Source organism: Osmia bicornis, chromosome 2 (assembly GCF_907164935.1).
Source record: "Osmia bicornis bicornis chromosome 2, iOsmBic2.1, whole genome shotgun sequence".
NCBI lineage: Eukaryota > Metazoa > Arthropoda > Insecta > Hymenoptera > Megachilidae > Osmia > Osmia bicornis.
This window is the reverse complement of record NC_060217.1, coordinates 9,686,209-9,700,943: the sequence shown is the minus strand read 5'-3', so window position 1 is coordinate 9,700,943 and position 14,735 is coordinate 9,686,209. Positions and strand designations below refer to the sequence as shown.

Genomic DNA, 14,735 nt, shown 5'->3' with positions numbered 1-14,735 from the left:
TGGCCGTAAAGACGGGAACGGTCCGCTCGAAAGCTCTTAAAGCTCCGGCCATCATCGAATTACGCTGGATTTTCAAGGGTCACGCTATTGTGTCGCGTTTTCGGACCCCTATGGAAATTTTCTCCACGCTGGCCTTTGTACGAAATTTTCCTCGAACGACGCTTACCCTTTGCCTCCCCAACCGGAACCTCGTTCCACGATAAAAGCCACTTTTTATTATGCAGAATTGAGAGTTGCGCAATAAGCAGAATACCCTGAGATAACGAGTACGGTTTGTATTATGTAATCATGGGAAAATGGCGGGACATAATACCGCCATGAATGAATTCGGATAAAACTTTTTTCCCTCGGTTTCCTTTGCACAGAATTGTATGGGTCGTCGTAAAGCAGGGGGTCATCAAATGATCATCAGTGGAAAGGTTGAATTTCAAGGCAATTTAAATGTGGCTTTCCAACGGAAGTTTATCGATGATTAAATGATGAATAATTTTGGTCTATTAGGATCAAGAATTTATTATAGATATTTCGAAACATAGGACGGATTATATTATCGATGTTACTAATGATCGATCTTGCTAATCCTTCCATCGTTCGATAGATTAATTAATCACGTAACACGACAAATCCTCCATGCTAGATCATGCAGATAGTGGTTCAAAGTTGCCCTGAAATTCCGTTGTGCAATTTCCCGGATGATTTCCCCATAGACTGTACGGTGTACTATAAAACTTTGTATCGGGTATAATATCGACTGGTTCATAGTCAGACGAATGCTATCGATCGGTATTTTTCAATCAAGCCGTTCTGAAGAACCGCATATTGCCTATTTCGATCTTCGAATCCGACAAAACCTGCTGGTTGTCTTCTCAATGAAGCTTTGCGCTCAAACCATTATAACTGTCTATCAAACGAAGCGAACCGTGATCATTCAACTGCACAAAATCTAACATTAATCCGATGTTCTACGATCTTTTTTTATCGTTCGAGTACTTTAACCGTCTCTCACGAAACATCGTATAAAATTCATATCTGAAAATCTTGAGTTTAGTAGGCTAAATTTAAAATTTTAATTAAGATTCGTCTATTTAAGCTTGATCGGCTTAAATTTAATCAGATAATACGAAAAGCAGAAGAAGAAGCATTAATATAACATTTTGATAATAATACGGTTATACAGTTAAAGTGTCAAGATAAATATTTAAAAACAAATTTTCTGAAATTTTCCGCGGAACATCGCGCAGTTTCTCGTTAATAATGCACACGAGAGAAAGTTGATTATATAGTTAGAGTGTGATCAAACTGAAGCTAATCCAGCGCATCCTAGCAAAGTGTTCTACGTAGAATTCTACGAAGCATTATGTTATAGTGAGTACAGAGATGATATAGGTCTTTGAACAGTGCGTCAAGTGGTAACGTCGGGGATGAGGCGCATGCATAATTCGCGTTTTCGAGTGGAGAACAGTGGGATAGGGGGAGCAGAGGATAGAAGAAGGGACGAAAACACTTCGGGAACGACGGGAAAACCGCAGGAATAGATTTTCAATTATCCTGGAAAGGGTACTCGAAGCATTCGAGCCAAGAGACCGAATACGAGGCTGACTTCCTAACGAATCTCACGCGTTCCCTCTTGTGTACTAAAAAATAAAAAAAATAAAAAATCAACTACCTGTACTATCTATCTATTTTTAAAAATAAATTTTATCATCCCTTTTTATACACACGCGAAGTTGCGAAGAAGAAATTTTTCAAACATTCTGAATACCCTATTTTATTACAAAACCTTGTTTCCCTTTTCAAGCAATACTTATGTATCGCTTCCTCTCGAGCAGAAAAATCACTGTAATTAAATTATGTTCGAAAACTGACGTTAATGGACGCCGCAGACAGTTCCATATAATATCGATTCGCGTAAATGAAAAATCTTCGCTTTGATTCAGACGCGTACTAGTTTTATCGAATTCCATTAAAATTATCAACGCCGTCTATAAATTTCCTCGTCGACGTAACTGGCTTCCTTCTATTATATAGTATAAATCGTGGAAATACAGTTTCCCTTCGAGAACAGGTGAAACGATGAATTTCTGCAAGCGTTTCGACGCGTCTTAGGGAACCTTATCCGTGCAATTTAAGGAACAATATACGGCTCATCAAATATGGATTACTGCTTTACGTGGCATGCTATCCTCGATAACAACAACGAACTACATCAGTATCAAATTCAGCCGATATCGCTCGATACTAAAACTGTTTCGCGAACGAACAAGAACCGTCGAGATAGAAACGAAGGGACTTAAATGGACGCCTGCTATGCACATGGTTGTTTCAGTCAGTGATATCTAGCGTGAACTTTGTGGACGTCGATTTAGTTTCAGGACTTCTCGACGACACCTGCGGGAAACTGATATCTCATGCGGAGACATTATAGCAGACTTACAGGGACTTATAAGAAGATATACGGTTAAGAGCCAGTTACAAACTGTTCTCTCCTATGAATCAGCTGGCAGTTATTAGATGTACGCAAGTTCCAATCTTTGTTTTCCAATGTTCCGATATGATTATCATAGATTTGTCTTAGGATATCAAATAATTCCCCCATATTATACTACATCCTGAAGAGAAAGATGGATAAAGTGCAGAACAAATAAATCGTGAAAGAACCTAAACCTCTGTATCGGCAAATAAGAGCAAGAAAGGGTAAATGAAATTTCACAGGGTAACGAATGGTGCGATTAAGAAGAAAAATTAAATTACGCCATAGAAACTCGTGGACATTGCGGATGTGCAATGCGTTTCTTGCGCCTTTGTTCGTGACCAACGACAGGACTTTTTATCCGTGAAAATCTTGTCGTGTAATATCCGATATAGGAGCCCGCAGTCGGGATATCGTAAATCAATTTTCTTCGTCCTGTCGTGCCATTTCGCTTCCCCTCCCTTCGTCTCTCGTGATCCTGTCGTAAGTTCAGCTTCGTTAAACCGGCAATTGGCAGGTCCTTTGGAGTTTCGCGAAAGGAATTAAAAATGGAGATGAATTTATCAAATGAACCGTGATGTTCTATCTTTGACGAGAAAGAAAAGGTCGCGAATGAAGGTTCGTAAGCATCTAAGTGACTAGGTTTAAACAATTTCAAAGTACAAAAGAAATTATCATTCGTTTCAGTCATTAACAGGGAAACGAATGGTGGAAGCGATGTCTGGAACAGGGAAAGCAAGTTTCGTAATTCAGCGTTGTACAACACCCTTTCACGAAACGACACGACGTTGTCTGAAGATCCTACATTGCAAGCTTTGTCTGCACAAGTTTGTACTGTTAGCGGTAACTTCAGACTTGCGGCGAAGAAGATTACCCTATTTAATTGAAATTGGTTACGACTGGATTAATAATGAACGCCTGCTAATGGCACGATTCATTCGCTCAAGCGGTTACGTATATAATCATCCAATAATTGAAATTGTTAATCTCCAATGGGTTACACAATCGTTTCATAAATTCTCGAAACATTTAAATAACATTAGAAATATACTTTGCGTTTGAAATTTATACCAGATTTTTCAAAGAAAAGCGTACCACGGTACGGCTTACGAAAAGTATCCCACAGAAAAAAGTGTAATATTTTTAAACGAACAATTTTAAGCGTGCAAATATGAACGCATTCAACGATATAATATCTCTAATATTTTACAGAAAGAAGAAGAAAGGAAAAGATGGAGGGAGAAAGAGAAAGAAGCAGGGACAGTAACAGGGTGAATTGAAAAGGGAGCTTAAAAAGCAGTTTTCTATTTCTGCGGAAAGCATCGTCCGACGACGATAATTTTGTTTTCCCGGCGTCGTTGACGTCGTCCCATTCATTTTCGTGGAAAGTGGAAGGAATTGACGGGTAAAACGGAAAACTATGGTGCGCATCTAGTCGCCACGGTTGAATGCAACTTTGAATATGCGTTGGAAACAATTGATTCCTTTAATGAGATTGCTCGTGTAGATGTGTGTACGCGGTACACACGTTAGGAAGATACGTTTGTGCACACGATCCTTGCCGTGCTGCTTCGAATCGTCGAGCGAAACGTTATTAACCTGATTGACGGGGCAAAAATACCCTCGGCTCCAGCTACCTCGGTCGTTGCACTCGAATTGATTAACTAAAACAAGAATATAATGTAGTTTATTCGCCGATCGGTTCATCGTTTTCAATCACCGAACGTTTATTGGAATATTCGACGCCTGGAGGTACGAGTTCAAGTAAGCTAGTCGCTTATTTTTATCCTATCGCTTCTACAACCACCTCTATTTTATATTTTATGAACAGACACAATGTAGACCTAGGTAAACGAGACTCTATCGCGATTCTACGCTCCAGGCTGTTGTATGAATTTTCCTAAAGTATGTAAGTCGAGTTCTGAATGAGCGACCATCATGAACAAACGCGATGATGCTGGTACGTACTTTTGGATAATCTCTATGCTGACGGTCTGAATTAGACCGTTAAAATGGTCCGCTGGTTTTAACGTAACATTCGCTAAATGTACGTAAATGGAAACGGAATAATTATGGACAAAATAATTGCTTTCTTTTTACACTTATTACACTCCACGACAGGGTGTTTTAGAAGGTAGCCGAATAGCAACATCTTCCGTTTTTCATTCAAAACGAACAATAAAGATTTTCACCTGACGTGTGAATCATAAATTTCTAATTATTGTGTAGCAAAAGGATCAAATAATTAATGAAATTGAAATTTTTCGAGCACAGTAATTTAAGGGACATTATTATTTTAATTAAACCCCGTTATTTTAATTAAAACATCAACGTTTCGAAAGGAAGTTTTATCTAACAGAACGAAATTCATTAAATGACACTTTAAAATTGTAAAGCCTACAGACAGGAAAGATGATAAGAGTATTAATTTCACGACGATATAACCGAAATTATTAGTTACGAGAGTATCAGCAGAGTGGTAATGGTGCGCAGTGTTATTAAAAATACTTTATCTCAACAGTTTTTCAAGATAATGACTTTCTTTTTAAAAGATACTCTTCCAGTTTGTAAAATTCGATCCACTGAAAACTTCGATAAAAATTTTTAATTGACCCGTTACAATTAACATTGCAATATTACTCGCGGATGCAAATAATCCTTCGCTTACTCGACAAGCTATACAATAATGATTGCATAGCTGCCAGTTGCAGCTTGTTTAATATTATCTGCATCCTCTCTCAATTATTGCGGTATAATAGTGGAAATAATCGATTCGTGATGTCTATGAACACCCTATCAAACGTAGAATAGTCCAGAACAAGAGTAAACATATCGTTAACATGGATTATTTAAATAAAACCAAATAGAAACTGACCAATATCTGACCAATATCTGTGCATAAAACAAATATTCCTACTATCTCGTGTAACGTTTCAACGTCATTCGTGTCCTCTCTAAATACACTGACCTATTACAAAAAGAAATGAATAGAACGAAATGTTTAAAATGAAAAAAGAGGAACGTGCGCAAATCAGTTCTCTTCAATCTATGGAAAGCTGAAGGCATTAACATAAATTGATAACGATTCAACTGAAATTCACGTGCACAGCAAAATGAGAATTCCCGATAAACTGTGAATTCACGATTTGTTAATAAATACGTGGATAATATTTGTTATCTGGGGTCGCGGTATTTGCGATAAAACTTTGAAATTCGTTAATAAAAATGTGCACACGACGGAATGCAAATTTGGTCGTGACAAGTAAAGAACAACAGCGATAACAGTGTTTGACCGAAATAAATCGTTTAAGTGCACGGTTATTGTTTTGTTCCGCATTTTACCGTCGACCGGCTTGTTCTTCCTTTTATAATTACCCTCGCCAGCCACATGGCCATTAAGTTTATTAGCTGTTACCGTAAAGCAACCGCTTAGCAAAATACTTCCCGGTAATTGCGATAAGTTATTTCAGTGACCAACGTTTCAAATTTGAAATTAGAAAAAGAAAAGAAAAGAAAATCGGTCAACAAAGAATAGTTTCTGGTACAGAAACATGATAGTTCTTATCTCAATAAGGAAGGAAAAACAAAGCAAGAGCTTACGTTCATTGAAATCGTAAGAAAGAAAAAGGAAAACATACTTCTTCCGAGATTTCGTTTGATTATCTCAGAGTATAAGGAAAGCACGGAAAGAGGAATAAATCCGGCGGTTAATAGATAACCGGGTCGTCGGCCTAGAGAGGTCGACAAGGCTTTTGGCAAAGAACGAGCAAAGAAGAAACGAAGGTGGGGATTCGTCTTTCCTAGGTGACTATGTCTAGCAAAAGAAGTTGTGCAACGTGTGCAACGTGTTATAAAAAAAAAAAAAAAGTAGAACGGGGTCAAGGCGGTTCGTCGTTCCTTTTTTACTGAAAGAAAATTGCCTCGAGCCAAAGCAAGTCTGCTTCATTTTTTTTTCCAAACAACTGTTTAACTTTATAATTTATTTTCCATTAACAACAAATTCATTCAAGTAACTCGCTTTGATGAATTATCGTTTACGGTTATCGTTTTCATTGAGATAGAAAGTATCGCGATGCACCCGGTAGCGTGGGTGCATCAGGTTCGTTCGCGAAAGGAAAATTCGAAACAACAATTGATTTGCGAAGTGGTTATTTATCGATATTTCATGTCTCACCTGACACGCTTCATGCTCGTCCCGGATTCGCCGAGTCCACGTTCCAATATTGTCCATTTCTCGAGAATAGTCGAGTTCTCTTACAAAAATTTCCACTCCAGGTGATTCCATCAGAAACAAAAACAATGTTCTCGAAACACGGTAATTCGGGAAAAAGCTTCGTGCCTTCCATCCGACACTGTTCCCTTTCTGATTATCGCGATCCTCGACTAAAACTGTGCACGTTGTGGAAATTTTTCGTCGAAAGTCTTGCCTTCTCTGGCGATGCACAATTCGAGCACGATTTCTTATTCGATTTTCCTACCGATACACCTGTTTGTATAAAACTAACTCGTTCGATGATCATTATCAAAATCGTCACAGAAGAATCACGGAAATTGAAAATACGATCGCGTGTGAAATGGAAACTCATCGTTCGCTTATGCAGAATTATTGCATCGTCAAGAATTGTTGACTCGTATTGCTAATAGAGAAACATCGAACCGGTTCGAAATGCAAAATCTTTTGATCAGGAAATTTCAGTTCATCGCGTCGATTGAATGATCGACGCCTTGTTACCCAAAAACACGCTTCAACGACCAGCTCTCGCGACTCGATTCGAACACATCGTTGTCCGGGATTTTCATTGTTGCTCCTCTTTCAGCGTCAAACAGAAAATCGCGGATTAGTCCGGCACAATCTTTTGCCCGCTTTGAATGCTCGCCCTAAAAAGTGCAAAATGAAAAGCTGCTTTTTATTGCTCTGTGGGGGACTCGGTCGTTTCCACGGGATCACGGCCGCTTGTGCTACACGGATTTAACGTTGTTCCTGTTTCACGAATGCTTTTTCCCCGGATATCACTGTCCACTGTTCTTCCAGTATCAAATCTTCCTTGTTAAATATCGTCGCTCATCGAATTCGCTCGGCTTTCGTAACGGCACAGTTGCATCGATGCAAAATATTTGAGTAAATCGGAAAACTTAGAATCTCCGTGAACGGCAAAGAATTTATTTTGAGGCCAACAAAAAAGTGATGTGTCTTCTAAAATCTGTGACACAAGCGCAGAATTTTCAAAGCTTGCTCGTTAGACCGGTATCTAAAGTATCACAAGGAAGAGAGAAAGTGAATGTGCAGGCGCGTTAAAAGAAAAAAAAAATGAATTTTCCGGCAAGCTTTTTCCACTTCGTCAAGCTTATTTTTCTTCCGCGTCTTTCAACCATTCTACGCGGTGAAAATGTCCTGAAAATTTGTGTGCCAATGACACCGACCAGCCCGGGGAAAATTCGAAATCCATGAAGAACGAAACAAAAGGCCAAGAAAAATAAAAAGCTCGAATGGATCCGAAGCTCGATACGCGTGAATTATACATCTGTCGGTGTATTTCATAGTGTAGAATGTTCTTGGAAAAAGGTCGGCGTAATGTTAAAAAATGAGTGGGAAATCATGATCAATGTGGGTTCCGTGTGAAAAAAGGAAGGAGGATATATCGAACGAATAGTCGTCCATTTGGCAGGTTGTTGGCCAGGCTTACACATGTGAAAGACTTTACGACGAACGTTACATCTTACCAGGACCATGAGAATGGAACCGTATCGTCGTACATTTTCGGAAAAATCATACCGGTCGCTACTTTATAATTTATCTCGATACCCGTCGTCTCGTTTTATCCGTATGGCTAGCGCTTTTCGATAACAAGATATCGACCGCAGGAAAATCCGCGAAAAACTTTCTGTTCCTGAGTTGTCACGCCCCATAATTCGTATTTTTCAATTCCACTGTTGTTTGGATGTAGAACAGTTTGTTTTTAAGAAAATCTACTGCTGAAAACTGGAAAATACAGCAGTACCCAGTTTCATTGTGCAAAAATGAGCAAAACTGTACAGCAAAACGAATTGTGTGTTTTAATAAGAAATTAATTGATATACGAGCTTTCGTTGATATTTCAGTATTATTCTGATATTAATTGACATACGAGTTTCGGTTAATAAATATAATTTCATTTGATAATAATTCAAAGCAAAAATTAAACCCATTTCCGTTCAGGAGGTGATAAAAATAAACACTACCCAGCAATCAATCAAAATAAATTCGGAGTTTGATACTGATTTATGAATAGGTATATCCACGGGTTAACTTGAATAAAATCGTTTCGGAAGCTTATTAAACGTCCTCGGAAATACGGAAGATCAATTTTCAAATCTATCGCATCGATCGCGAGATAATTTATGCAGAAAGCGTTCGTTCCTCGAAGAATAACATTCGACCTCGCTTCATCTCGGCCACGAAATTCATTTTCCCCAGCTATCCGACAAATTTTCCTTCGAACCTAAACTGATCAACGAGATTATTATTTTCTATACCGAACCCTGAATCACGCGGTAACCACAAACTATTCGAAACATTTTAGCCAATCACCAATATATTACAAAAGGAAGGTTGTATCGTTTAACCGGAAACGATAACCTTTGGAAAGATGAAAAATTATGTTGAAAAAATGTCGTTACCTGCCCTGACGTGAAAAGAAAAACTGAAATACGATCGAAAATGAAAATTTGTCAAGAAATATATTTAAATTGAAATTCGATGAATAAAAATCAAGTAATTTTACCTATTACACTTTCAAACAGAAATAGTAGAATCACAAACGTGCTTGAGATATTCGAAATTCCGAGATTCCCGGCTGGTAAGTCGCCAATAAAAAGCGAATTAAGATTCGTGCGCTAATTACTGGACTATCGGGTCAATTATCTGATCAAAGTGGTGTCTGGGCATACGGAATGTCGACCTTCCATTGCCAACTCAAAGAGAATAATTTGCGGGAACAATTATAGGAGAGCCATTGAAAGACATTAGCGTCTGTCTACGAATGTCCCAGTAACTGGATGTATGCAAGCATCAGAATGATTAACTGATAATTAAGTACTTTCAAAAATAGAATAATTTTACAACGATAATAGGATGACGAACTACATAAACGATTCGTAAAGTGGATTCCAAGTGGAGTAACATTCGTAAATACTGCGCAACTTGTTGGTTAAATTAGTGGAGAGAGGAAAAAATAATAATTGTATGGAAGTTAGGGCTCGTAATGTCTTTAACCTTTCGTTCTTACAATACGCTGTACACTGGGATACGGTGGAGTAGGCTTGACGAGAGTAGAGGATTGCTCTCGAGGCAGAGAAGTGACACAGAGTAAAAGAATGATGGAAGAAGGGGAGAACATGGAAGAGAATACTTCAGTGTTACGCATGTCGGAATGCATTGTAGTAAGCCGCCAAGCACTGATTACTTATGTTTCATCCAAAGAACGAGCTACGGTGACAGAAAAATGAATTTGGACCAACTATTTTCTCCCATTCATTTATGTTATACAAAACCAACTAAATATTGAATTATTCGTTCACGTTCTATACCGTGAATAATTTTAAAAGAGGAACATGTACAAGATGTGCAAGATCTAGAATGAAATCAGAAATAAAAATTACAAGGTTATCTATCATGGAATACAAGCAGCATCTCCTCTTTTGTCTGTGAAATGATACAAAGCAAAGAACGGTGTCAGGAAGAAAGACAAAAAAAAATGAACGTGATCCAATTTCAACGCTAACACCTACAAACCCGTAACATCGTGTCTGTTTAAAAAGGAAGATTTAGTTTGAACGCGACAAACGGTGCTCCGACAAATAGCAAAGTATAAATAACATTGTACAAACACCGAGGAAAATTGAAGTACCGCAAAAACCGCGTTCGGTCTAGTTGGAACGCTACTAATGACTTTACTGTTCCAACGTATACGATGCGCGGTGTCGTTGAAAATATCGCCCAACGTTCCCTTTGTAAACGTCGCGGTATGATTGAACGTTCCGCGTACAGCATCCATGTAACAGGACAAATCTATTATACCCGACACGATTCTACTCTCCTGGCTAGTTTACAAAAATGCGACAACTTTAACGGGCTAACGAATCGAGCAACGTTAACCAAACGAGCAAGAAGAGTCTATTGTTCGAGCAGACGAGGTAGACGGTAGGGAGAAAAGAATGGTGAAAAGGTTAAGCCGGCAAAACGAAGTCGGACAGACACGGAAGGAAGCAAGGTGTACGGGGTCATTGTCCTGTAAAAGGCGCGTAGCGTAGCTCGCCGTTTCCGCGACAACTTTTCAACCGACATAGAACCCGAACAATTCGAACCCGATGCTTCTTTCGAGAATGATTCAATTACGGGAAGCAAAAGGTATCTAGCCTTTCAGCGACATTTACCGTTCATTCGAGCATCTATCATCCCACATACTCGTGGAAGATGAACGCGAGAAGAGGAGACGAAGGAACAGTGGCAATGTCGTAGAGCGTTTAAACAGCGTATCGGATCGGTAGCCAAGGTGTGTGTCACGCGTCACAACATTCTATTCGTCTGGTCGTTTCACACGCGATCCGTACGAAACATGGGAGGTGATGACGAAAATGAAGCAAGGAAACGTCGTGTCGCGTCGTACCGCGTCACCAGCATCGTGCATTTCCATCACACACCCACTGTATGATACGTCTGATAAACCAGCACCACGGACCGATACGCGGCTTCTATTTGCCTGGTTATCTTCGGCGATCCACGGACCCGGTTCGTACTGGCCGGAAACAACTTCCCTCCGGGTGGCACCGTACACGCTTCCTCAGGCTCGTACGAGGGCTCGTTGGTGAGAGGCGGCGTTTAAAGAGGGTGCTCGACGGGGGAGGGTGGAGAACGCGTATGGTCCGCGTGTGTCTTTTGGGCTGCCGGTCCCAACGTTGACTGCACCACCGGACTTTATCGCGCTACTCGCCACCACCACCACCTCCATCGCCACCACCACTGCCGCCAGCAGCGGAGCTATCGTACCCACCGCCACCGACGCCACCGTCGACCACCGCGACGACGCCGTCGCCGTCGCTACGCTTCGCGTTGCCTATCGATTTTTCCGCGCAGCCTCCGCGGCCGGAGCACACGGACCGCCGACGTCTACTGGATAGTTTTAACCTACTCCCTTGCTACTTTAACCCCTTCTAATTCTTACTTCTTCCTTCCTCATTTTGCTTTTCTATTTCTACATTTATTGTTGCGACGGGGACCGATTTTTTAGGGTGAGTTAGGGAGAACGGGGAGAGTTTCCTGGTACACCGAGTCCTGGGTACACCTTCGGTTGAATATGCACCACCTATCGCTTTAAGGATCTATTAGTAGTTTCTTTTTTAATCTGTTTTCATTGAATTTGTTTGAATATTGTTAACTAGTTTGATGAATTATGTTTGAGTATTGTTGAGTTATGTAATTGAAAGAATTTTAATTTATAACTTGTAGATTGTGGTTAATCATTAATGGATAGTAATATCATTGTATTATTCTTCTTTCTCGTGTTTTAGGTATAATATTTTCCCTGTAGAATGAAACGAAGATGGGTTTTTCAATTCTTTTATGCGTTCTCCAAGCGTTTTATTGATCGCGTTTCTGTTGATCTTTCTTCCATGCCCTCGTTACTGCAGAATCTGAAATCTCTCCGCGGCTTTATGAACGGGTTACGTTCTTTTGTTTGTAATAAGCGACGAATATGGCTTTTGTCGCTCGAGTACTTTACAATTACTTCGATATTTAATTGAAATTTCGTATACCTTTTCCCTGGTTATGATTTAAAAGGCCAACTGTCGATGACGTGAAACGACACGTTTCATAAAATTCAATCGCCGAGATACTTGTTTTCAGTAATAACGTCTGCTCTTTATCGTCTCACCAACGTTCAGCAATTTCCAAAACGTTCTTAGCTCTTCTGTTAACGCGAAGTCAACCTCGTAACAATGAGTCCACCGAGAAATGTGAAAGAGTTCTCATAAAAACGAAGCTCAAAGGAAGACATTTTCATTCGAAAAGAAGGAACGTTCTTACGATAGAATGCGCGATTTTGTGGAAAGATTTCATGGAAAAAGACGAACACTTCTGCTCCACTTTCCTATTCTACGATCTTTTATTCGTTGATCTACCCTCCCGTTCGTCAGTGGCTTCTTCAAAAGCCGAGAATCGCCAACAGCCGGCGTTCTCGCTAACGAACGAGTCAGGAATTTACACCAACCGTTTAACGATGTTTGCGTTCGTTAGATAAAATTCATGTAACTTCAAACCAATTTTCCCAACTATAGAATGATCAGCGAAATCAAACAGGGCAATCTTCAGCCTAACCGCTAAAGTAGAATTTTTACAGAAAGTGTATCTGTTAGTTTCAAGAAATTATTTAATCTCCAAACGACAGAAAAGTTATTGACAATAATTGATTATTAGTGTGTTCTATCATATTTACGTATTTGGATACGAATGTATCAACGTGGTTTCCCACATATTTAACCACACGCGTGTATATTTATCTGTGTGTTTTATCGTGCGGTTACTGTATTCCATAGCGTGGTCAGGAACATGTATACATGTGTAGTTAAATGTTTTCCTATACATGTCTAATCTAAACTGTACAGTGTATAATTACAGTAATAGGATTGACCTACGGTTGATAGAAGTTCAATCGTTGATCAATCTCTACGGTGCGTCGCGAATTCAGTGATACGAGTCAACGCTTGGCGAGTCGGACGTTTTATGATCTCTCCAGTTCCCATCACCCACGGATCTAAAACGGTCCGATGGTTGATTGTTCCTTTTCTTTGTTTTCTTTCAGTTAAAATATATTTTTTTTCGAACATGCGTAAAAATGTACGCGTAGGAATGAAGAGAACCGTCGGTCGTCTACGAGCTAGTTTGCTTTCGCAAATTTCTTTTTTACGAAGGTAGGTAATGCCCGAGCAGTCGTAATTTTTGGTGAGTAATTTTAGTGAGGTTCCATGATGGAAAAGAAGAGGCTATTCGCTGAAAAGACCCGGTAATTTAGACATAGAAGAGAACGACTGCTAATGACAGTCCGTCTTCGTATGAACAGTTCTTTTTATGTCGTTATGCTCGCTATTTGTGTTTGTCATTTGCACGCGTCGTTTTAAAACGAAAGATTTAATCTTCTATTAGATGGTATGCAAGATATGGAGGTAAATCTATCGTTAACCGAGCCTAAATAGAGTCAAAACTCGTCTCCCAAGTTGGCAACAGCTTGACGAACGAGTTAATAATGAAAGGGTGGTCGAGATTCGACGTTAGGGTGGGTCACTTTCGTAATTACCTTCGCGCTGGTGATCAATATCACCTCCTAGTGATTCTAAACATCTTGGAAAAAGAAATTGCTTGAAAAACGATATCGAATTAAGGGTCGAAAATCGTGCAATATTAGTCAGAAGCAGAAAATGGTAAAATATGTTAATTAATCTGATACGGCACTTCATCAACGCCTTAACTCGTCCTCTGCTAATCAATCACTTGCGAAAGTTTACGAAGAGGACGAGAGTTACCATTACAGGCTATATTAGCAAACATCTTACAGCAGTAGCGTCATTCTACAGAAGAGATAACATGAAACGATCCTAATTACAGCTGCCTAATGAAGACGGGCAAGTTTCGCGCGGACCCCGAAATTACGGCGATCATTGAAAGGGTAAACTTGAAAAGAAGAGATGATGCATCTGAATATCACTACGACTGAATGTACTGCTTTACGCGCAGCTGTTCCAAACACTCGTTAATAGTGATGGAAGATGCATTAAACAGATATTAACACTTTCACACCGGTCTGGCGAAACTTTAGCATCAACGAATCATTATACATGCACTGACAAAATTACACTCTTCGTTAGACTTGAAAATTGAATAGACATAAACAAACGACAAAAAATTTATTAATAACTAGATAATAGAGTTTATAAAATTCCAAAATAATCGAGGATTAAAGCTAAATTCGAATCGAACCGGATTTCTTTAGTACGCCCGGGTCTGATCCGAGAAGAATGATTCTACTTGATGCTAGTAGTGCTACTCAATCTGTAGCCAGGCAATAAAAGGAGTTACGCTTACGCCAGCGAGTTTCTCACGATAATAGGTGATCTTGGAACTGAAAAAGTGAAAGAAAGGCTGTTACCGTTCTTTTACTCGAGGTGTAACAATCGATACTATCTCGATACCATTAACAGCTTTATTGTTACAATAAAAATGAATTACGTTTTC

The 14,735-nt window shown here is 39.5% G+C and overlaps 1 protein-coding gene across 6 annotated transcripts in view; it reads right to left on the bottom strand.

The window, feature by feature from the left end:
• Positions 1 to 14,735, bottom strand: part of LOC114874844 — a 111,348-nt gene that overhangs the window by 79,968 nt on the left and 16,645 nt on the right. Inside the window, exons 1-2 of one of the 6 annotated variants that reach the window (XM_046290075.1) lie at positions 10,883 to 11,410; positions 6,645 to 7,348 (exon numbers count right to left, since the gene is read on the bottom strand). The exons of 4 other annotated variants lie outside the window; for them this stretch is intronic. The gene's annotated coding sequence lies outside the window, so the exon portion shown is untranslated. Of the gene's footprint in view, positions 1 to 6,644; positions 8,130 to 10,882; positions 11,411 to 14,735 lie in introns of those variants that run through there. One more of the 6 variants, XM_029184517.2, reaches the window with a different exon arrangement.